The sequence below is a fragment of the Coregonus lavaretus genome (assembly GCF_964263955.1).
Source record: "Coregonus lavaretus genome assembly, chromosome: 11".
In the NCBI taxonomy this organism is placed as follows: Eukaryota; Metazoa; Chordata; class Actinopteri; order Salmoniformes; family Salmonidae; genus Coregonus; species Coregonus lavaretus.
Window position 1 is genome coordinate 47,846,421 of NC_139998.1, and position 23,236 is coordinate 47,869,656.

General features: G+C 44.3%; 1 pseudogene across 1 annotated transcript; it reads right to left on the reverse strand.

Annotated features, from left to right (window-relative positions):
• Positions 1 to 623: 623 nt before the first annotated feature.
• On the reverse strand, positions 624 to 17,138 carry LOC311137567 (B-cadherin-like; annotated as a pseudogene). The gene is made up of 11 exons: positions 16,940 to 17,138; positions 16,759 to 16,877; positions 15,643 to 15,755; positions 15,396 to 15,518; positions 7,869 to 7,928; positions 2,512 to 2,640; positions 2,162 to 2,347; positions 1,735 to 1,976; positions 1,386 to 1,525; positions 1,039 to 1,263; positions 624 to 787 (listed from the first exon to the last, which is right to left on the reverse strand). The product of its transcript is annotated as a B-cadherin-like (transcript).
• Positions 17,139 to 23,236: the final 6,098 nt, after the last annotated feature.

Genomic DNA, 23,236 nt, shown 5'->3' on the forward strand with positions numbered 1-23,236 from the left:
TAACCAACAAGCCATATTCAAGCCTAGCGTTCTAAATGGAAGTGAAAAATAGGAGATATATCTGAAAGGTTAGCTGGTTAATTTAATTAATGAGTCTGCTTTCTGGTACAAACTTCACTCTCCATGGTTCTGAAAGACTAGGCTATAATAAAAGGCAAGAAGCAAATTAAGATTGTGTGTTGTATGGGAGAGCACTTAACCAATAGCAAGGAGACACAGATTAGTAACAACATAAATAAAGCTCTCTGCAAACATGCATCTTCTCCATGGAAATAAAAAACAAGCAACATTCACAAAAATTGTAAAATATATCAATAGTGCCCTAGGAAATATATTCAAACCCACATTTCCCTTTAAAGGTGAAAATGCATGAACTCTCTCCTAACTTAAAAATAAAATTGAATTAATTATACAAAAAAACATGTCTTGACATAAGTAACTGCGACCCTTTGTCAGTACTTTGATGGGGAAATTATTGGCGAATTCAGCTGTGAATGTTTTGACTTATTTCTGACTTTGTGACTTACCCCTGATGTCAAATAAAGTGACAACCTTTGCAAAACAAGCAATCCAGCTCTGCTAGCTATAAAAACACTAAGAAAATGTCAAAATGTTCATATATGTCAGGGTCTAACACAGAAATCCCCCCAGGTCATGCACCTGTCCTCATTCATGGTGACGTGAATGACATGGTCTTGGTTCAGCCCGCCAGCATCAGTGACCGTCAGATCAATGTAGAAGTTTCTCTGATCCCTCATGGCCTTGAATGTCAATTCAACCACAGTTCCTGGGACAGGAGAAAAAGGGGACATATTTCAACCTTGAATGTGAAGAACATGTTGATGTTGTCAAAAGAACATGCAGACAAAATGACATACTTGGTCTGTTGATATTATGAATACAAATGAACAGAATAATGCAGAGGGAATATGTGAAAAGCAATGAACTGTGCTCCTGCAGTGCAGTTTTGACACTAAAGGTTGCAAAACCATTAAAAGACATTGAAAATGTCCCATAAAATGACCCCCTATTTCTCACCTGTTTTGTCCATTTGGGCAGTGCAATACATCTTGGACCCTTTCAGAAGTTCTACACTGAAGGGTTCAGCAAAGTTTGGGCCATCTCTGTCTGTCACCGCCAAACGCACTAGACGGGGGTCTTGGTTGCAGAGCTTCAACGGGGTGTCATCAATAGTCGGAGCATTGTCGTTTACATCTTCCAGTTCTATCAGAATGGTTCCAGTTGCAGTTGCAGGGATTTCATCTGATAACCCAAAGCAAGATACTTTTATCAAAAGGAGTAATGAAGAAGTCACAACTAAATCAACCTTGTTCCCAGGCTGAAGCCTGCTGGTGAACGATATTACAACGAAATCAAAATACCACTTTTGATTGCGAGAATGAGAACTCTGTATTTGCCATCTTTGACAAAGGGAGATTCTCTGTCCAGAGGGTGTTTGGTTTTGATCATTCCGGTCTCGCTGTTGATGTCCAGCCATTTAGCAGGATCTCTGTACATGCGATACCTAGAACATACAGTATATTGAGTTAAAACATCGCCATTCACAAGGCTTCTTGCAATCTTAATGCATATGCATCTGATTGTACTTCATCATAAAGTGCTTGTTATATAATTTAATTGACTTATCTGCATAATGTATCTGTCTCCATTTATATACCAGGGCCTCAACTCAATTTAATCAATTGCAGATAAAAGAAAGATTCATGAACTCACATGAGTTTATGTGCCATGATGTCTGGATCAATAGCTGTATACAGAACCAAGTCACTGTCCACTGGCAGGTGTTCAGATATGGAAACAACCTTTTCCACTGGGTCAAAGACAGGGGCATCATTCAGATCCTCCACATTCACCTGGACTGTGGCAGTGGAGGTGGGCAGGCGGATTGCAAATGGGACCTCATTCTCCACAGTCACCAACAGGGTGTAGCGATTGTTCTTCTCAATGTCAAGGGGCTAAACGGGAACGAGATACAGCCAGGTTCATGACACAATGACAAAAACATCAACAATTTTGTCAAATATTTGTATGGTTTGGCTTCTACGGTGAAATTCAGACCTCGGTCAAATACATATTTGCTGTAACTTAGTTCCATTCACATACTCATCTGAAAAAAGAAACAGAAAAACCAAGCAGGTACCTTGGCTGTAGTAATTATTCCTTCCAGTCTGCTAGGCCCGGTGTTAACAGTGAACAATCCACCTGGGTCTCCATCTACAATCCTGTACACTGTGGCCCAGTTGGAAGAGTGTGGCTCATCTCCATCACTCACTGGCATTTTGACCACCAGAGCATTCACTTTATTCTCTGGGACAGACACCGTGTTCTGAAAAGAAAATACATGAAGAGAACATGTGAGAAGATGTGCTGTATGCCATTTATCAAGTTCATCATATTTTCCTCAAGTCAGATCCTTCAATCAAAATATTTCCCTTTTTAAGTCACCTTTACTGTTTAATGAGCAGGACTGTTTGCTGATTGTGCACTTACCGAAGACATCACAAATTGAGGAGCTATGTCATTGACGTCAGTCACCGTAATTATGGATTTTCCGATAGATGTCAGACCCTTGCCCTCCATATCAGCAGCTTGGATTTCCAAGGAATTTTTAGGAATTTTCTGGAAAATGACACCAGATGGAGCATATTGAGAAATGTAGCGGTTGAGTTAAAATTGTATGCTAGTAGTATAGGCACTAACCTTTGTCACGGATTCTGCCGAGGCTGCTCCTCCTCCTTGTTCGGGCAGGCTTCGGCGTTCGTCGTCCCCGGAGTACTAGCTGCCACCGTTGAATGTTTCTATGTTTGATTGCTTTTGTCTGTCTGTTGCACCTGTGTCCGTTTGTGTCTAATTGTGTGTCCTATAAGTTGCCTGTTTGGTGTTGGTTAGTTTGTGTGTTGTTATTCGCCTGTCCGTTAGTGCTGCGTGTTTTTTCTCTGTTTATTGGTTTATTGGTTTACGCACAGTTTGCGTAATCGCTTGCCTCTGTTTTTTGTTGAGGCCGTTCATTGTATTGTGCTTTGGTTTGCACTAGTAAACTTTGTTGGACTAAGCTTCGGTGTCCTGCGCCTGACTCCCACACCACATTAACCTCAGCCATTGACAGAACAACACACCTTTATGGAGTCAGCAGGAGCAGCGGCGGGCCCCAAGTCGCTGGAGGATCGGATCAGCGACCAAGATCACCATGAGCAGCGGCGCAGCGGCGGACACCATGATCCGGCAACTTGGGGCCGCCATGAACGAGGTGTCCAACACGCTGCGCCGATTGGTTACAGAAGAGGTGCCCACGCCTTCGCACACCTTACCATCACCATCGGCCAGTCCTCCTCTCCCAGCACCGGAACCCAGTGGCATTCGGCTCTCGCTTCCGAGGGCATATGATGGTTCTGCAGCCGGGTGTCAGGGGTTCCTCCTGCAGGTGGAACTCTACCTGGCCACCATACACCCAGCGCCCTCGGGATACGAGAGCGTCTCCGCCCTCATCTCCTGTCTATCCGGCAAGGCGTTGGAGTGGGCCAACGCCGAATGGAGGGGAATAGACGCCGCCACCATCACCTACGCGGAGTTCTCCCGCCGCTTCAGGGCTGTGTTCGATCATCCACCTGAGGGGAAGGCGGCGGGGGAGCGTCTGTTCCACCTCCGACAGGGGAAGAGGAGTGCACAGGAGTTCGCCCTGGAGTTCCGGACTCTAGCGGCGGATGCGGGGTGGAATGAGAGGGCCCTCATCGACCATTACCGGTGTAGCCTACGAGAGGACGTTCGTCGTGAGCTGGCCTGCAGGGACACCAACCTATCCTTAGACCAGTTGGTGGACATTTCCATCCGTCTCGACACCCTGCTGGCTACCCGCGGACGTCCCGAGTGGGGGTCGTCCATTCCACCCTCCAGCACCTCCGAGCCGGTTCCCATGGAGCTCGGGGGTGCTGGCGCTAGGGAGAGGAGGAGAGAGAACCCGAGGGGGGCCGTCCCCTGCACCAACTTTGGCCGTGGAGGACACACTGCGGCTAGGTGCTGGGGAGGGTCTCCTGGGAGAGGGGACAACAGGTCACGCACTGGGGAGTCATTTCAGGTGAGTAGGCGTCCCACTTACCCAGAGCTCTCTGTTGGTCACTTGTGTATACCTGTGAGATTTCCACAGGTGGCACCTCATTCCCAGCATAAGGCGCTAGTAGATTCAGGCGCAGCTGGGAACTTTGTTGATCGTGAATTTTGTTATAGGTTAGGAATTCCCCTTCGGCCGGTAGAAGCCCCCTTTCCTGTTCATGCCCTAGACAGCTGGCCGCTGGGGTCGGGGTTGATCAGAGAAGTCACAGCACCACTTAAGATGACGACGCAGGGGGGTCATGAGGAGATCATTCAGTTTTATCTGATCGACTCTCCTGCGTATCCCGTGGTGCTGGGGCTTCCCTGGTTAAGCGCCCATGATCCTACCATTGCGTGGCAACAGAGGGCTCTTATGGAGTGGTCTGCCCAGTGTGTAGGGAGATGTCTAGGTGTTTCCTTAGGGGCGACCTCGGTGGAGAGTCCGAACCAAGTGCCCGCAATGCGCATTCCCCCTGAATATGAGGATTTAGCACTTGTGTTCAGCAAAACTAGGGCAACACGGCTACCACCTCATAGACAGGGGGATTGTGCGATAGATCTCCAAACAGGAGCGGCACTTCCGCGGAGCCGTGTGTATCCCCTGTCTCAAGAGGAGACCACGGCTATGGAGACTTACATAGCCGAGTCCTTGGCACAGGGATACATACGGTCCTCCACTTCCCCGGTTTCCTCAAGTTTCTTCTTTGTGAAGAAGAAGGACGGGGGTTTGCGCCCGTGTATTGATTACCGTAGTCTCAATCAGATCACGGTTAAGTACAGTTACCCTCTTCCTCTGATTGCGACTATGACGGAGTCATTACGCGGAGCGCGGTTCTTCACAAAGTTAGATCTCAGGAGCGCGTACAATCTGGTGTGCATTAGGGAGGGGGATGAATGGAAAACAGCATTTAGCACCACCTCGGGTCATTACGAGTATCTCGTCATGCCATACGGGTTAATGAATGCTCCTTCAGTCTTCCAATCCTTTGTTGACGAGATTTTCCGGGACATGCATGGGCAGGGTGTGGTAGTATACATCGACGACATCCTAGTGTACTCTTCTACACGAGCCGAGCATGTAGCCCTGGTGCGCCGAGTGTTGAGGAGGCTGTTGGAGCATGACTTGTATGTCAAGGCAGAGAAATGCTTGTTTTTCCAGGAGTCCGTCTCCTTTTTGGGTTATCGATTGTCCGCGTCTGGTGTGAAGATAGAGGTTGACCGTGTGTCGGCCGTGCGTAATTGGCAAACTCCAACCACTGTAAAAGAGGTGCAGCAGTTTTTGGGTTTTGCTAATTACTACCGGAGGTTTATCCGGGGCTTTGGACAGGTGGCAGCTCCCATTACGTCCCTGCTAAAGGGGGGTCCGGTGCGTTTGCAGTGGTCAGCTGAGGCGGACAGGGCATTTGTTAAACTAAAGAACCTGTTCACTTCGGCTCCGGTGCTGGCGCATCCGGATCCCGCTTTACCATTCCAAGTTGAGGTAGACGCGTCCGAGGCCGGTATTGGGGCAGTCCTGTCGCAACGGTCCGGCACGCCACCTAAACTCCGCCCCTGTGCGTTCTATTCTAAGAAGCTCAGCTCGGCGGAGCGTAATTATGACGTAGGGGACAGGGAGCTGTTAGCTGTAGTCCAGGCCCTAAAGGTGTGGAGGCATTGGCTTGAGGGGGCTCAACACCCTTTCCTCATTCTGACTGACCACCGTAACCTGGAGTACATCCGGGCAGCTAGGAGACTAAACCCTCGTCAGGCTAGGTGGAACATGTTCCTAACCCGGTTTGTTTTTAAGATCACATACATCCCAGGGTCCCAGAACGGTAAGGCAGATGCCCTGTCCCGGCGGTATGACACAGAGGAGAGGTCCATTGAGCCTACTCCCATACTGCCGGAGTCTTGTTTGGTGGCTCCGGTGGTGTGGGAGGTAGATGCGGAGATCGAGCGGGCACTGCGTACCGACCCTACTCCCCCAGAGTGTCCGGTGGGGCGGACATATGTTCCGCACGAGGTTCGTGACCGCCTTATTTATTGGGCTCATACATCACCCTCCTCTGGACATCCAGGTATTGGCCGGACAGTGCACTGCCTTAGCGTGAAATACTGGTGGCCAACGTTAGCTAGGGATGTGAGGGTGTATGTCTCCTCCTGCTCGGTGTGCGCCCAGTGTAAGGCGCCTAGACATTTGCCCAGGGGAAAGTTACATCCCCTGCCCGTTCCACAACGACCATGGTCCCACCTCTCGGTGGATTTTGTGACAGACCTTCCCCCCTCCCAGGGGAATACCACTATTTTGGTCGTTGTGGATTGGTTTTCCAAGGCCTGTCGTCTCCTCCCAATGCCGGGTCTCCCTACTGCCCTACAGACCGCTGAGGCCCTATTTACCCACGTTTTCCGGCACTATGGGGTGCCCGAGGATATAGTGTCTGACCGAGGTCCCCAGTTCACCTCCAGAGTCTGGGGGGCGTTCATGGAACGCTTGGGGGTCTCGGTGAGCCTTACCTCGGGTTACCACCCAGAGAGCAATGGGCAGGTAGAACGAGTCAACCAGGATGTGGGTAGGTTTCTGAGGTCCTATTGCCAGGGCCGGCCGGAGGAGTGGTCAAGTTATATCCCATGGGCAGAGATGGCACAGAACTCTCTCCGCCACTCCTCCACCAATCTAACACCTTTCCAGTGTGTTTTAGGGTATCAGCCGGTTCTGGCACCATGGCACGAGAGCCAGATCGAGGCTCCTGCGGTGGATGAGTGGATTCGGCGCTCTGAGGAGACGTGGGACGCTGCACATGTCCATCTGCAGCGGGCCATATGTCGACAGAAGGCGAGCGCCGATCGCCACCGCAGTGAGGGACCGGTATACGCACCGGGAGATCGAGTCTGGCTCTCGACTCGAAACCTGCCCCTCCGCCTGCCCTGCCGGAAGCTGGGTCGGCGGTTTGTGGGGCCCTTTAAAGTCCTGAGAAGATTGAACGAGGTGTGTTACAGGTTACAACTGCCTATTGATTATAAGAATATTAACCCCTCGTTCCATGTGTCTCTTCTCAGGCCGGTGGTAGCTGGTCCACTCCAGGAAGATGAGATAGGAGAGACCCCTCCGCCCCCATTGGACATCGAGGGGGCTCCGGCGTACAGGGTCCGGACCATCTTGGACTCGAGACGCTGGATGAGTGGTCTCCAGTATCTCGTGGAGTGGGAGGGATACGGTCCGGAGGAACGGTGCTGGGTGCCTAGGAGGGACATCCTAGATCCATCCCTCCTGACTGAGTTCCACCGTGGTCATCCCACGCGCCCGGGTCCGCGTCCTCCTGGCCGTCGCCGAGGCCGGGGTCGGCGCACGGCTGGAGCCGCGCGTCAAGGGGGGGGTACTGTCACGGATTCTGCCGAGGCTGCTCCTCCTCCTTGTTCGGGCAGGCTTCGGCGTTCGTCGTCCCCGGAGTACTAGCTGCCACCGTTGAATGTTTCTATGTTTGATTGCTTTTGTCTGTCTGTTGAACCTGTGTCCGTTTGTGTCTAATTGTGTGTCCTATAAGTTGCCTGTTTGGTGTTGGTTAGTTTGTGTGTTGTTATTCGCCTGTCCGTTAGTGCTGCGTGTTTTTTCTCTGTTTATTGTTTTATTGGTTTACGCACAGTTTGCGTAATCGCTTGCCTCTGTTTTTTGTTGAGGCCGTTCATTTTATTGTGCTTTGGTTTGCACTAGTAAACTTTGTTGGACTAAGCTTCGGTGTCCTGCGCCTGACTCCCACACCACATTAACCTCAGCCATTGACAACCTTTCTGTCCAGTCGAGCAGCATTGACCAGAATCAAGCCTGTGACAGGGTTGATGACAAACTGTTAGATTAATTTGGATTTTAAGAATAATGACTAAAGGATTTCACCCCAAATACAGTATAAATGTTAGAATTATCATGTAGTGTCAACCCACTAACAGAGGGGGCGGTACTAAACATTCAAGGGTGAAGGGGAAGGCGGAAACTGTTTAGAAAAGCCACCTAAAGGTGGGAGGAGTCAAGTTCAGGAGGTATAAAACCGTATGTTTGTGTTTTTGGCGTCAGAGCTCTCCATGAATAAAAATACAAAAAATCCTTCTTCGTGGTTATGGACCTTGAATCATTTATGATTAAAACCAGAGCCTTACAACCTCTGGTAATGATTCAAGCTTAGGTTGAATTAGAGATAGAAATTCACATGACAGATTGGTCCTTTGAGCGGAGCTTAAATACGTCTTTATCGTTCTAAGGACACCGAATCCGTGGAGAATAGTCCTGGCCTTCGACGTTAAGGTTATAAACAGGCCGGTGATTACTCTTATGAACGATAAAGACGTTAACGAGTTTGAAAAAGCATTTAAATCCAAACTGCAGGGAAAAGGTCAGTAATTTTTATTCATGGATTTTGGTGAAATGATTTGAACTTGTATAAGAATAGGAATTCTTGTGAAGGGCAGAGAATAGTTACCAAAATCTCAAAGGAGGTAATAATTATTACGACTGGGGAGGGTCCGAAAATGACCCTAAGTAAATAGCTATTACAAAAATAAACTAGTCCGAAATGACATGGGGTGAATGGCCATCACCAATGTAAACTAGTTAATATTGTCATTGTACGAGATGCAGTGTAACAGTATAAACAGGGAGATAATTATCATCGTGTGAGATAGATGAGTCGGGAGTAGCGTATACGACTGGGGATTTGCTAGAACTTTGCAAATAAGTTTAGCAAATGATTGTATAAGGTCGTATATGTGTGAGACTTAATCCATCGGAATACGTGATAATTGTTTCAAGGAAGGAGCTAAAAATAAGTTGCGTGAGAAAAAATGGTTAACTGACTCGTTTCATGAAACCGGAGTTTTAAATAAAAAACTCTGGGTTAGGGGTTAAATGATTTTAAATGGTTAATTACAAAAGCAGATCATACATTGGCTCAAGAGACGCACTAAGATATTAGCTCCTACGAAAATAATTCGGGATTGAATTATTACAAAAAGGGGGGGGATTTCTTATTTTTCCACCATGGGAAATAAATATTCTAAAGAGGTCCGAGAATTAACGGGGGATGAAAGATATATGTTAGGAAGAGATCGAAGAAATATGTTTTATGGATCCATTTGGGAGAAGAGGTATGAATTTATTGGGCATCTCGAAGTAAAAAAGTTAGAAGTTATATGATTAGGCAGATGCATGTAAAACGGATTTGAAAAAACAGCGAAAGGAGGGGCTAGAGACAGCGAGTGTTTTTTTAAGCGTGAAAGTGCTTTAACGGTAACAAAGGAACATTTAACCATCGTGACTGCAGGGGTAAAGAAAAGGAATAGGACAATCAATTTTTTGGTTCAACGGGTAAAATGTTTGAAAAAATGATTAGTGTCAATTAAGAATTGGCTAAAAACACCACGAAGCGATTATTTGAGAGGTACCTGTAAAAATTCCAACGATGCAGATGTATGAACTTTCTCACTCAAACGTAGACGTACGTCATGAGTGAGAAAGTAGAGAATATTGCATTTGCATTTTTGGTCATGTGGCAGACGCTCTGGTCCGGAGCGACTTGCAGAACCAATAGAGGGTTGCATTGAACTATTATGTTGTGTTGGGCATTTGAATGGCATAAGGTGAAATATGTGTGTAGGAGGGAATTCAACGGCGGGTATGAATGATAACCGGATACTACTTAGTATTTGGTTGGTTAAATGCTGAATAAGAGATTTGAGGCGTGGTTATGGGGTAACTAGGAAGACGCACTTATTCAATGGGGAATGGGTGTAGGGAGAGAGAGTTTTTACGTGTATTAAAAGTTGCATTAGATAGCTTTAGTAATATTCTAGATAGGTCTATGAAAATATGTTACAAGTACGAATGACATTATTTCCTAAGAAGGAAGATTGTAGGGAAGTTTCCCGCGCCTCCCCCATAATGTAGGAAGGAGCAGGAGAGGGGGGGGGGAGAGGTGAGAGACAGTACATAGTTCAGATGGTAGGAATGTCATTAAGTGTATGCTGATCAACGATATCAAGCATGTGTTTTATTGATTGGGGCCGAATCAGAGAGAACTGTTAAAGAGATTGAATAGCGAACTGAAATGGGTTAGCGGGAAAATACAAATAGTTGGAAAATTTTTAAACGATAATTTATTTTCGTTACTTTTTATTTTTATTTTATTTCACCTTTATTTAACCAGGTAAACCAGTTGAGAACAAGTTCTCATTTACAACTGCGACCTGGCCAAGATAAAGCATAGCAGTGCGATAAAAACAACAACACAGAGTTACATATGGGGTAAAATAAAACAAAAATCAGAAAAATACAACAGAAATACAATTAATATACAGTGTGCAAATTTAGCAAGTTATGGAGGTAAGGCAATAAAATAGGCTATAGTGCAAAATAATTACAATTTAGTATTAACACTGGAATGATGTGCAAGAGATGATGTGCAAATAGAGATACTGGGGTACAGATGAGCAAAATAAATAACAATATAGGGATGAGGTAGTTGGGCGGGCTAATTTCAGATGGGCTGTGTACAGGTGCAGTGATCGGTAAGGTGCTCTGACAACTGATGCTTAAAGTTAGTGAGGGAGATAAGCGTCTCCAGCTTCAGAGATTTTTGCAATTTGTTCCAGTCATTGGCAGCAGAGAACTGGAAGGAATTGCGGCCAAAGGAGGTGTTGGCTTTGGGGATGACCAGTGAGATATACCCGCTGGAGCGCAGACTACGGGTGGGTGTTGCTATGGTGACCAGTGAGCTAAGATAAGGCGGGGATTTGCCTAGCAGTGATTTATAGATGGCCTGGAGCCAGTGGGTTTGGCGACGAATATGTAGTGAGGACCAGCCAACAAGAGCGTACAGGTCACAGTGGTGGGTATTATATGGGGCTTTGGAGACAAAACGGATGGCACTGTGATAGACAACATCCAATTTGCTGAGTAGAGTGTTGGAGGCTATTTTGTAAATGACATCGCCGAAGGGAAGCAAGTGGCATTGGCTGGTTCTGGATTAGAGTAAGAAAAAGAACATACGGGAGCTGAGTATTTAATGGCCACTAGGGGAAATAGCTGGTAGAGGTAGAACTCCAGAATAGAAGGGGAGAGAGATTTTCTTAGGGGGTGGATCAAATAATTGATAATGGATCATTTGAAATGAGATCACATGCAGCAGATTTAGAGTAATCAATTAAATAATCATTGTATACTTGAGGAATTTTGAGTGATTTTATGGATTAGTTATAAGGAATTAGATTGATACAAACATTATTCATGGGTTAGGACTGGGGATATCTGTATCATGTTTTGTGTGTACTACCATCTTTAGATTACTGATGGTAATTGAAGGTTAACAAAATGTATAACCAGGAGAAAGAGATTATCTTATCTCATTGGAATGTTGCTAAGGGGAAGCAGTAGTGAAGTTAGGTCATAAAAGGGAGCTACAAAATTAAGTTGAGCCTGGCTATCTTTGATTGTTGTTTTTCAATTGGGTTTTTCAAATAAAAAAACAACACACCCAGCATGATGTTTATAAAGGGTTGTTATGTTGAATTTAGGGGATTTTCAGCAGTTCATGGGTGGTGTTTACTATGCTGTAGGATGGAACGGTTTGCTGGGGGATATTTGAACCTAAATTAATGGAATAAGCTGCAGTAATCAGAGGAATGTACAATCTAAGGCGAGACAACTATTGCCTAGATCATTGATTTAGCAATAGGATCAGGTAGATAGGGACTAGAGATTTTTTTTTTACTAAATTAGATGAAGAATGATGAGCTTTTTGGTAAGGATAGACTGCTGTAAAGCTTGGGTACTCCATTATGTACTGGATACGGGTAAATTAAGTGATCTTATCTATGGGAAGGCAATGGCGGCCCATGGTAAAATCGTTTGGAACTCTAGGGAGGCATACATATATCAGGGATGTTACCCAAATGGTAGAGAGTAAAGAGGGATATGACATTGGTCGTGATTTAAAGATGATGGTTTTTTTTTGGTGGGCTATTAGAGATAACTGGGTTAATCACGAACATAGAGGTTTTTATTCTTTGTTGCTAGGCAGGTGACCTAAATATGGACTTGTCATGTCCAACAATCAGTCTTCAGGTCAAGCCCGGGAGAGCCGGGGTAGAACAGAGGTTGAACTAAACATAAGTGTTTTTACAAGATAAGAGATTGATTGGATTACTAATTGATTCTGAACTGAATGAAAGTCGAATTTAGCCGCCATAAAGACAAAGGAAGTGGGAGGAGCAATAAAGAAGCAAAAGACAATCTCAAAAATGAAAGACATGGCAATTGGTTGATAAATTACCTAAGGGAATGTTTAGGTAGGTGGTAAATATTGACACATGAGCAGAACTATGTGTCAAGAGGGGGGAAGAGGCTAATTGTAGGATTAAATAATATACGAAGGAGAGGACAAAATACTTAAAAAAATAATTTTTTTTAGATACAGTCTAAAAAGAGAATGCAGTCAGAAATTGTTAGATTAATCTGAACATGTGTGAAGATAGTTTATTAACCACACCCGTATGTCAAGGGTTTGTGCCCCACAGGTGAACTAAAGGAGAAGGTGACCCACTATCTAACCAGGTGACTGGTGAGCATCCAGTCACTAGAAGGAAAACTGGAAGCAGGCCTGTTGGGAAGGGCCCTATCAGGTTATGTTGGTCACCGCCTTTACCATTAGAATAGCAGAGAGAGGAACCTGGGTCCATGTTACCCACTGCAAGAAGGTAAGACCACATACAAGCACCACTTAGCACACGCAGAGTTGAAGAGAAGAACTAGACCGAATAGGGTCCGGGGATCACCTCTGTCAACGAAGATCTCCTACCCCGACCTATCATCACTGTAGTGTGTTCTTAGGGTGTGAGTATGGGGTGGTACCAAGCAAAAGGACTAAAGGCAGGAGAGGGTTGGCGGTTTTTGGGAATATGGGTGACCCTGAGCTGCATCATAGTCTCGGCAATAGTCGTGGTATGTCAAGATCCACCACCACCTCGCACCAATTACGCTATGGCCTTACCATTATTAAGAAATAAAAGGGAAGCGACCCGACATACTGACCGTCAAGGGCGAGTAATCTACAAAATAGGAGTCAGAGAAGGGTGGGGAGTAAGATTCAAAATTAGGATTAGGGATCTTATCAGAGCGGATAAACAAGCAACATGGGATTATTTTTTTTATTTTTTTTTAAAGATCCCGTTGTATTTATGTTCAGCTCCCTCGGCGGATTGTTCCTGGGCTCAGGTATTTAGACATACTGGGGGACGGAGATATGAGACGGGGGGGGGCTGGACGTCCAGATGGAGGATAAGAAGGTATAACGACATCCCCACGGAGATGGTAGTAACGATAGTAAAAGTCACTAAAGAGGACATGAAAATAACTTACTGGGCTTGCGCGGACGAATACGGACGGGATACTTGTCTAAGATTACATTTGATGGAGTCAAAAGATATAGAGGGAGCAGGTACTGTCATTAATCCATTAATGGCAATAGACCGAGTAAATCAGTCAAGGGATGACGGAGTCAATTTGACTAACCCGTCCACTATGAAATATTTTCTCCTCCAAGAATGGAACAATGGGGAAGTGGAGGGGGTCCCTGATGAGAATCTCTGGTTTAAGTGGATGAAATACACCGCTAGGGCTTGGGGGAGACCAATTGTTATGCATGCTCCATTGGGCGACCGACAATGTTGACTGCCCCAATGCCAAAGGCAATGTTTCCCTGTGTATTAGACCTGGGGTCCAATCAAAAAGAGCCAAATTGCACAGGGATTGGGCTGGCAAAATTGACATACTGGGCCAGCCCACCTAGATTCACTTTAACTCCTGGCGAATACCAGTGTTACATACATAGAAATGGCACCCGTAACTTGGGTGATTTTGATGGCTGTAAGGAGATAATTAATGTGACTGATTTAGATAAGGAAGGGAGGGAAAAAATTAGGAGCCTAACCATCCCTCTGACTGATGTGTGGTGGGCATGCACTAACAAAGGGAGCATTCGGCAGACATTACCAGAGGGATGGGTGGGTACTTGTGCACCAGTATTGTTGGTCCAACCTGTAAGAATTAGTAATCAAAGACCAGTGAAAGGAAGAATAAACAGGAGAAAAATAAATATAGGTCAGGAAGGAAATAGCCCAATTTGGATAGATGGTATCGGCATCCCCAGGGGTGTTCCAGACGAATAAAAAGCTATGAATCAAATATGGGAGGGTTTTACCACAACATTTTTCTGGTGGGTGACAATAAAAACAAAAATTTGGATTGGATTAATTACATCTATTACAACCAACAACAATTTATTAACCAGACTAGAGATGCAGTAAAGGGGATCTCCGAACAATTATCCGCCACCTCACTCATGACTTGGGAAAATTGGTTGGCTCTGGATATGTTGCTGGCAGAAAGGGGTGGAGTCTGTAAAATGGTGGGGGGCCATTGTTGCACATTTATCCCTAACAACACCACACCGGAGGGGACGGTCACCAGAGCTCTTGCAGGATTAACTGCGCTAAGTGAAGAATGGGCTGAAAACTCAGGAGTTAGTACATCTTGGACAGAATGGTTTGATACCATGTTTGGTAAATGGAAAACCATAGCAGTAACCATCTTAGGAGCGGTCAGTGTTTGTATGGGTATTCTTGTATTATGTGGTTGTTGTCTTGTTCCCTGTGTCCGGGGATTGGTGAGTCAGGCGTTGGTGAAATGCAGTATCTAAACAATGATGAGAGATGGACTGACTCCGGACTCTGACCAGGGGAATGTGAAAAACGATCCTCCAGGCTTGGTGGATGACGAGGATTTGCACCCTGAAAGACCGCAATTGGATGAAATGTTTATTAGTTCTGATGTGATCTCTGAGATTAATCATGCTTGTAAAATACATTTATCCTGAATGTGGGAATATTTAGTCAAAGGGGTGGATTGTTAGATTAATTTGGATTTTAAGAATAATGGCTAAAGGATTTCACCCCAAATACAGTATAAATGTTAGAATTATCATGTAGTGTCAACCCACTAACAGAGGGGGCGGTACTAAACAATCAAGGGTGAAGGGGAAGGCGGAAACTGTTTAGAAAAGCCACCTAAAGGTGGGAGGAGTCAAGTTCAGGAGGTATAAAACCGTATGTTTGTGTTTTTGGCGTCAGAGCTCTCCATGAATAAAAATACAAAAAATCATTCTTCGTGGTTATGGACCTTGAATCATTTATGATTAAAACCAGAGCCTTACAACCTCTGGTAATGATTCAAGCTTAGGTTGAATTAGAGATAGAAATTCACATGACACAAACATGTTGGGACTCGGCAGTTCAGGTATCTGACATCAGAATTGGCTGAGCCAGGCTCATCTGCATCGGTGGCTGTTACCATCATACTGAGAGACAATGCCAGCATCCTCATGCCCGAAACCCTCTGTGAGGAGATCAAATTAATATTAACACTTTTAAAGCAAACAATGCCACTACAGTATGTTGCTACTACTCTGCATAATGCATATTAAAATAATCTTGATTTGACAAATCTCCTTTATTAGCCAATATTCTAAACAGTAAAATAAGTCACCCTCAGTTTCTTCCCCTCCTGTCAGTGGATAGTCAAAGCCATTGCCTGACTTTAAAGTCTCAGACATTCTCCCCAGGGCCCAACCCTGAGGTTTGAAGGAAAACAAATATTGTAAACATGATCTACACTTCCCTTCATATGTTATTGTACAGTGAAGTGAAACGTTTTTATTTGGCTCTACACTCCAGCCTTTTACATTTGAGAGAGAATGTTTCATATTAAGTGACAGTTCAGAATGCCAGCTTTTATTTGAGGATATTTTCATACACATCTGTCCCACCGTTTAAAAATGAAAGCACTTCATGTATCTAGTCCCCCCATTTGAAGAAGTCATAAGTATTTGGACAAATTCACTTATAGTGAATTAGAGCAGTCAAAGTGACACTACAAACTAGATGGATGAATTTGAGGTGTCTTTTGGATAATGTTTTGCCCAAAGGAACTGAAAAATATGGCTAGGTTGTAGAATCGAAAGATCATTTAAATACGTGGGTGCTGGTTTAAGGCCGGTAGCAACAGGCTTGTGTATTAAAGAATGGGCTATACACTGTAGCAGGAAATGTGTGTTCACATGGCAATAACCAATAGAGGCTATGGAACTTGTTGACATGGTAAACTTAGTAAATATAGTAATGTAAACAGTGCAGTATTGTAAGTACATCTACACAACACAAGCACACCCCTTTCCTGCAGTCAAATGGCCAAATCGCCCTCTAGTGGCCTTATGGGTGGAATGTTAATATTTTTCATTATTTCATCATTAATAACCAATGTTTCTGTATCAAACGGTTTTGTTATATTTCAGTCTTCTGTGATGTGTGGTCCTCTGTAGCTCAGCTGGTAGAGCACGGCACTTGTAACGCCAAGGTAGTGGGATCGATCCCCGGGACCACCCATACACAAAAATTTATGCACGCATGACTGTAAGTCGCTTTGGATAAAAGCGTCTGCTAAAAGGCATGTTATTATGTATATAAAGCGTAATATTGGTGAACAGGGAACTGAGGGCTAAGATGCTCTGGACCTACTGGGACTATAGGGGCTATAGACTGAGGACCTAGTAGGACAGAGGGTGAGGTGTCACCTACGACAGGATACTGAACACCTCGGTGAGGAGGGTCCTCCACGGGGACGTCAGGCGGGTCTTCCACGGGGACGTCAGGTGGGTCTTCCACGGGGACGTCAGCCGGATCTCCTAAGGCTGGAACTAGCAGGACACAGATCAGAGGGGCTAGCATAAACCACAAGACTTGGACAGGCAGGTCACACCAGACAGGGGCTGAAAGGGCCTGGACAGCAGGCATGAACCGAGCCACTGCAGCAGAGATTGGATGGGGCTCCCAGGGCGTCTTTGGACAGCAGCAGGCTGGATGTCAAAGGTTGGACTAGGTGGTTCCCACCAGACAGGGACCGGAGAGGTCTGAGTGGCAGGGCTGGCCTTCTGCAGCTGCAAGCAGGACTCCCACATTATGGACCAATTGACATTCGGAGGCATCGGTTGGAGCACAGTGGTAGGGTGCTCTCCCAGGGTGAGCTCAGGTAGCTCCTCTGTTCATAGATAAGGCTGTAGATCTTCCTGCTCCCGATCGGGCAGGGAGGTGTGGATTGATCTTGGGCACAGAAAAGGGGTCGTCAGAATCTCTGTCGCTGGAGACAGCGACGTCACCACTGTGGGAACCAGTTGAGACTGCGGCAGTAGCTTGTTGGAGCACGGTGGGGTGCTCCCCCAGGGTGAGCTCAGGTATCTCCTCTGTCCCTGGAGAAGACTGTGGAACCACTGTGGAGACGATTTGAGACTCAGTGGAAGGAGCTGGATGAAGCACAGAGGTGGGAGTGGCAAGCTGAGGCTCCATGGCAGGAGCGTGTGTAGTAGGCCCACTACTATCTTGAACTCCATGGTCAGAGCAGGCTAGATCTTCACGGCTGGGTTCGGCTGGAGCACAGTGGTGGGGTGATCCACCAGGGTGAGCTCTGGTAGCTCCTCAGCCCTGGAGAAAGCTGTAGCACCACTGTTCGGGAGTCCATAGTAAGGGTTGGATCCGAGACCAGGGCTGATGGTGAAGCTCATGTGGAAGGGCGTAGCTTCTCAAGCATCTTCTGATGCTTCGCGGAGTTGGCCGTGCTGGCGCTGCAGAACCTCAATCTGGCGCTTCTGTTGTAGTATCTGTTGCATGACATCCTCTGAGATGATGTCATGTTTTTGGGCAGCTTGGTGGCCCAGGTCCCTGTTCTCCCCCTCTAAGACACCTTTCAGTTGTAAGAGGAGAGAACTGTTGAAGGACTGGCTGAGATGGTCAAGTGACAATTGGCAGTGTCCATCAGGTAAGTACTGGCGATGGTGGTCGGGTGGACTGTAGGAACCTTCCATCTTCCTGACTGCTTCAATGAGCTCATCTATCTCGTCACGCTGGCTGTGAGAACACAGTGCCTCCTCCCCGGTTGTCACTGGCAAATCCTCAGGATTTCTGGTCGAGGTTCTACGCTGATCTTGGCGATCTCTGTTCGAGGTTAGCCTTAGGTGGGAACCCGGTGAATTTGCAACCGATGAAAAGGATGAGGCTCTGTCCTCTATTCTGCTGGTCAGCCTGGGTGGGGACTTGGACCGGTGATGAGTCGTTGAAGGGGAAGATGGCCATTTTGAATGCAGAATGTCTCGAGTGCTCAAGAGAACCCTCTAGCTGCTCTCCCTCGTAGGAGTGGTATGTGGATGTGTGTGGTAGTCTGTTCCTTGACTCGTATCCAAGCCATAATTATCAAGAGATTGTGGCAGGTGAGCTGGTCGGCGAGGATGGATGACATCTTATGGAGGATCTTCTCTGTTAACTGGCATCCTTGGGCTGTAGCAGTTACTGGATCAGGCTCAAAAGGACCATGACAAATTGGTGGGAAACGTAGGTGCTGGTTTTAGGCCGGTAGCAACCACCACAGGGTGTCCATCCAGAACACGAGGAAACAGTATTTCAGTTTCAAGAGGTTTAATTAATTATCCACACTCACAAATCCAACACCACTCTGACAGTAATTGTGTCTAACAATGATTGTGGTTCTGAAAACAAAGAGGTAAAACTTAGACTATAGTACTGATATGCATGACATGACTAACAAGCTAGCACAGGCTTGTATATAAACAGCACAGGCTATACCACTGTAGCAGGAAATGTGTGTTCACATGGCAATAACCAACACAGGCTATGGAACTTGTAGAAATAGTAAATATACTCATGTAAACAATGCAGTATTGTAAGGACGTCTACACAACATTAACACATTAACCATGAAAGATATACACCGAAAATTGTCAAGCAGCACACGTGAGAAATGCGGTTAATCGCTAACAGGATTGCAAAATACTAATGCATTCTGAATGGAAAATCTAATGCTAACGCTAGCGGGAGCATGAGCTAGCTAACAAGCTCCACATAAATGGTGATTACAACAATAGGCAATCTTAAGCTCCGAAAATAACAAAACATAAACATCTTAAGGCACTTACTTTTAGATGCACACACAGTAAAATATCAGACAACAAATGTGTTGTGACCACAGGAGGCACAGTAGTAGGAGTCCTCGTCAGGGTAGGGAAAGCATGTTTCTGACATCTGGCCTGCCCCTGCTGGGGTCCTACTTTTATTTATTTTTATATCACCTTTATTTAACCAGGTAAACCAGTTGAGAACAAGTTCTCATTTACAACTGCGACCTGGCCAAGATAAAGCAAAGCAGTGCGATAAAAACAACAACACAGAGTTACATATGGGGTAAAACAAAACAAAGTCAAAAATACAACAGAAATAAATATATATACAGTGTGTGCAAATGTAGCAAGTTATGGAGGTAAGGCAATAAATAGGCCATAGTGCAAAATAATTACAATTAGTATTAACACTGGAATGATAGATGTGCAAGAGATGATGTGCAAATAGAGATACTGGGGTACAAATTAGCAAAATAAATAACAATATAGGGATGAGGTAGTTGGGCGGGCTAATTTCAGATGGGCTGTGTACAGGTGCAGTGATCGGTAAGGTGCTCTGACAACTGATGCTTAAAGTTAGTGAGGGAGATAAGTGTCTCCAGCTTCAGAGATTTTTGCAATTTGTTCCAGTCATTGGCAGCAGAGAACTGGAAGGAATGGCGGCCAAAGGAGGTGTTGGCTTTGGGGATGACCAGTGAGATATACCTGCTGGAGCGCAGACTACGGGTGGGTGTTGCTATGGTGACCAATGAGCTAAGATAAGGCGGGGATTTGCCTAGCAGTGATTTATAGATGGCCTGGAGCCAGTGGGTTTGGCGACGAATATGTAGTGAGGACCAGCCAACAAGAGCGTACAGGTCACAGTGGTGGGTAGTATATGGGGCTTTGGAGACAAAACGGATGGCACTGTGATAGACTACATCCAATTTGCTGAGTAGAGTGTTGGAAGCTATTTTGTAAATGACATCGCCGAAGTCAAGGATCGGTAGGATAGTCAGTTTTACGAGGGCATGTTTGGCAGCATGAGTGAAGGAGGCTTTGTTGCGAAATAGGAAACCGATTCTACACTGTATGTCCCGGGAATTCTATTGTTGATAGGCTGACATAATACTGATTGGTGTGACCTTGACCAATAAGAACTAAAATAAGTTGGGTCTTGTGAATTAGGAGACTAGGAGATGGCCATTTTTACAGGAACTGAATGGTGAATAATGTTTTGTGCCATTTTGGAGTCCATTTTATTGTAAGTAAGAATAGAATAGTTTCTGAATACTTCTACATTCATGTGGATGCTACCATGATTATGGATAATTATGAATGAATCTTAAATTAGAAAAAGGTTACAGAGGCACAAGGATCATACCCCCCCCCCCCCCCCCCTCCCCCCAAAAAAATAATAATAATGCTTATCTACCCTGTTATTGGTAATGATGAGAGGTTAGCATGTTTTGTTGTAGCCTCTGAAAGGCATCTTACTCATCATTATTCATGATTTATTCATGATTTTTCTTAATCATGGCATTATCAGGACTTATTTTGAAATGTTCAGAAACATCTTAGAAGGAAATTATTCCAGTCACCATTTACCGTTCAGTTCCTATTGTGCGAAACATAACCCAAAACACAACAAAAACAAACTGCAAATGCATCCAACAAATTTGTAGAGTCTCAAGCTTGATGTAGTCATTGAGTGCAAGGAATATGGGACCAAATACTAAACTTTTGACTACGTTGATACACTATAAGGGAATTTGTCCAAATACATGACTTACTCACATGGGGGGGGACTAGATAAATAAAGTGCTTTCAGTTCTAAACTGTAAAACAGACGTGTATAAAATAAAAACTCAAATAAAAGGTGACATTCTGTACTGTCGCCTCATATGACACATTTGATCTCAAATCCAAAATGCTGCAGTATAGAGCCTAATTAAAATTTTATATTTAATGTCCAAAAACATATGTAGTGGAGGGTACTTCACATGTCACACCAGAGAGGTACAGTATATGATATCATATACATGCATCTTCATATTTATAAATGTTGTTGTAAAGTATATACGCACAAGATATTGGATCATGCACTTGCGTGCCCCACATTCAGAAAAGAGTAAGAACTTAACAACATATCTTATTAAGCAAAACAGTCTTTTCATTTTTTGATTTTATTTTCTAGTGAACATGTGTGAAGAAAAACTAACAGGTCTGTGAGAGCCTGAATTCTTACTGGTTGGTAGGTGATCAAATACTTATGTCATGCAAAAAAAAATGCAAATTAATTACTTAAAAATCATACAATGTGATTTTCTGGATTTTTGTTTTAGATTCCGTCTCTCACAGTTGAAGTGTACCTATATAGAAATTACAGACCTCTACATGCTTTGTAAGTTGGAAAACCTGCAAAATCGGCAGTGTATCAAATACTTGTTCTCCCCACTGTATAGGCCTAGGGTTTAAAGATTTGGTTGACATCAAATGTAATCTTCAAGTTAATAATGAATAAGTTGGATTCACGTCTCCATCTCAACCAAAAATCTAAGTTAAAGAATAAGACTAAATCAAATCAAATCAAACTTTTTTTAAAGTGCATAAAACAAATCTGTATTTGATTTAGTCCTATTCTTTAACATAGAGTTTTGGTTAAGATGGAGACGTGAATCTAACATATCAGTTATTCATTTGTAGAAAACTGGATATTGAATTGTGTTTTGGTTGTCAACGCAACTAAATATCAACGTTTTAAGGAGATGTATCTTCTGCTTGGATAGTTCCATCTGTGCCACAAACTTAGTCTGTCTTTAATTCCAGTTTTTCATTTGATTTAGTCCAATTCTTTAACTTTTATTTTAGGTTGAGATGGAGACCTGAATCCAACATATTAGTTTTTATGACAAACTGGAATTAATGCCAGACTAAGTCAGTGGCACAAAATATACATCTCCTTCGATTGTTGCCATTTGGTTGCGTTGACAACAAAGCCCAATTCAATATCACTTTTGCAATACAGTAAATAGCCTATTTAATTGTCAACAAGTTAATAAATTATATGTTGGATTCACGTCTCCAACTAAACCAGGAATAAAAGTTAAAGAATAGGATTAAGCCAGTGTCTCAGATGAAACTATCCAAGCATTAGATACATCTCTTTTAAATGTTGATATTTGTTTGCTTTGTCAACCAAACACAATTCAATATTACTTTTGTAATACAGTAAATAGTCTAAAGTTAAGGCTATCTTACAAACTAATGTAACAGTATTTATTATTAAAATGAGTAACACATCCATGACCACATTTTGAGGTTACTACTATAAATGTCTTATGTAATCATTATAAGTGTGCATGTTCAAGATAGCATGGAAGGTCGCAGGTCTGTGGAGGTCTTCACAATTACTATAATAATCTGTGCAGAATCTTGAACTGCATTGATCACTTGCACCATGTACTTTTAATGTAATCTCAACTGCAATCTAGATAATTTGGTTGTGCTTTGTTGTGCTTTTAAATGGTTGAAAACGCAACAAAGATGACAATCAAACCAAAAATGAGACGTTCTTCCACTGGAATTTGGTTGTGCTTTTCAGATGGTTGAACACATAGTGATAACACATTGGGAATTGAACAAACTTCTGTCTTATTTTTTGGAGTGGGTGAATAAAGGTTGAAATCTCATTGATCAACGTCTCAACCAGAAATTAGCAAAATGTCCATGTTGAAATGACGTGGTGTGCCCAGTGGGTTTCTGTGATTAATCCAGTTAGTTAGTTAGGACATGAGGAAGACACGAGACTGAAGCCCTCGGGCGGCATGCAGGTGCAGGTGCCGCCGGTGTTAGCCAGAGATTAAGTCACGGTGAAGACTTGGACAAACAACAAGGATTACGGAGGAGGGTCTTTTGAGTTTATAGTGCATTGATCATCCTCAAGGACATTAACTAACTAGCCATTTGGGTAAATGCGGGTATGGAAGATACACTTCTTGTTAATGGCATGCTTTTGGCTGGTTTGCAAATCTTGTTTAATTGTCTAATAAGGCTGAGGGTTGCCTAACGCTGCCTGTGAGATTTACCTATCATGTAGGCATAGAACCTTT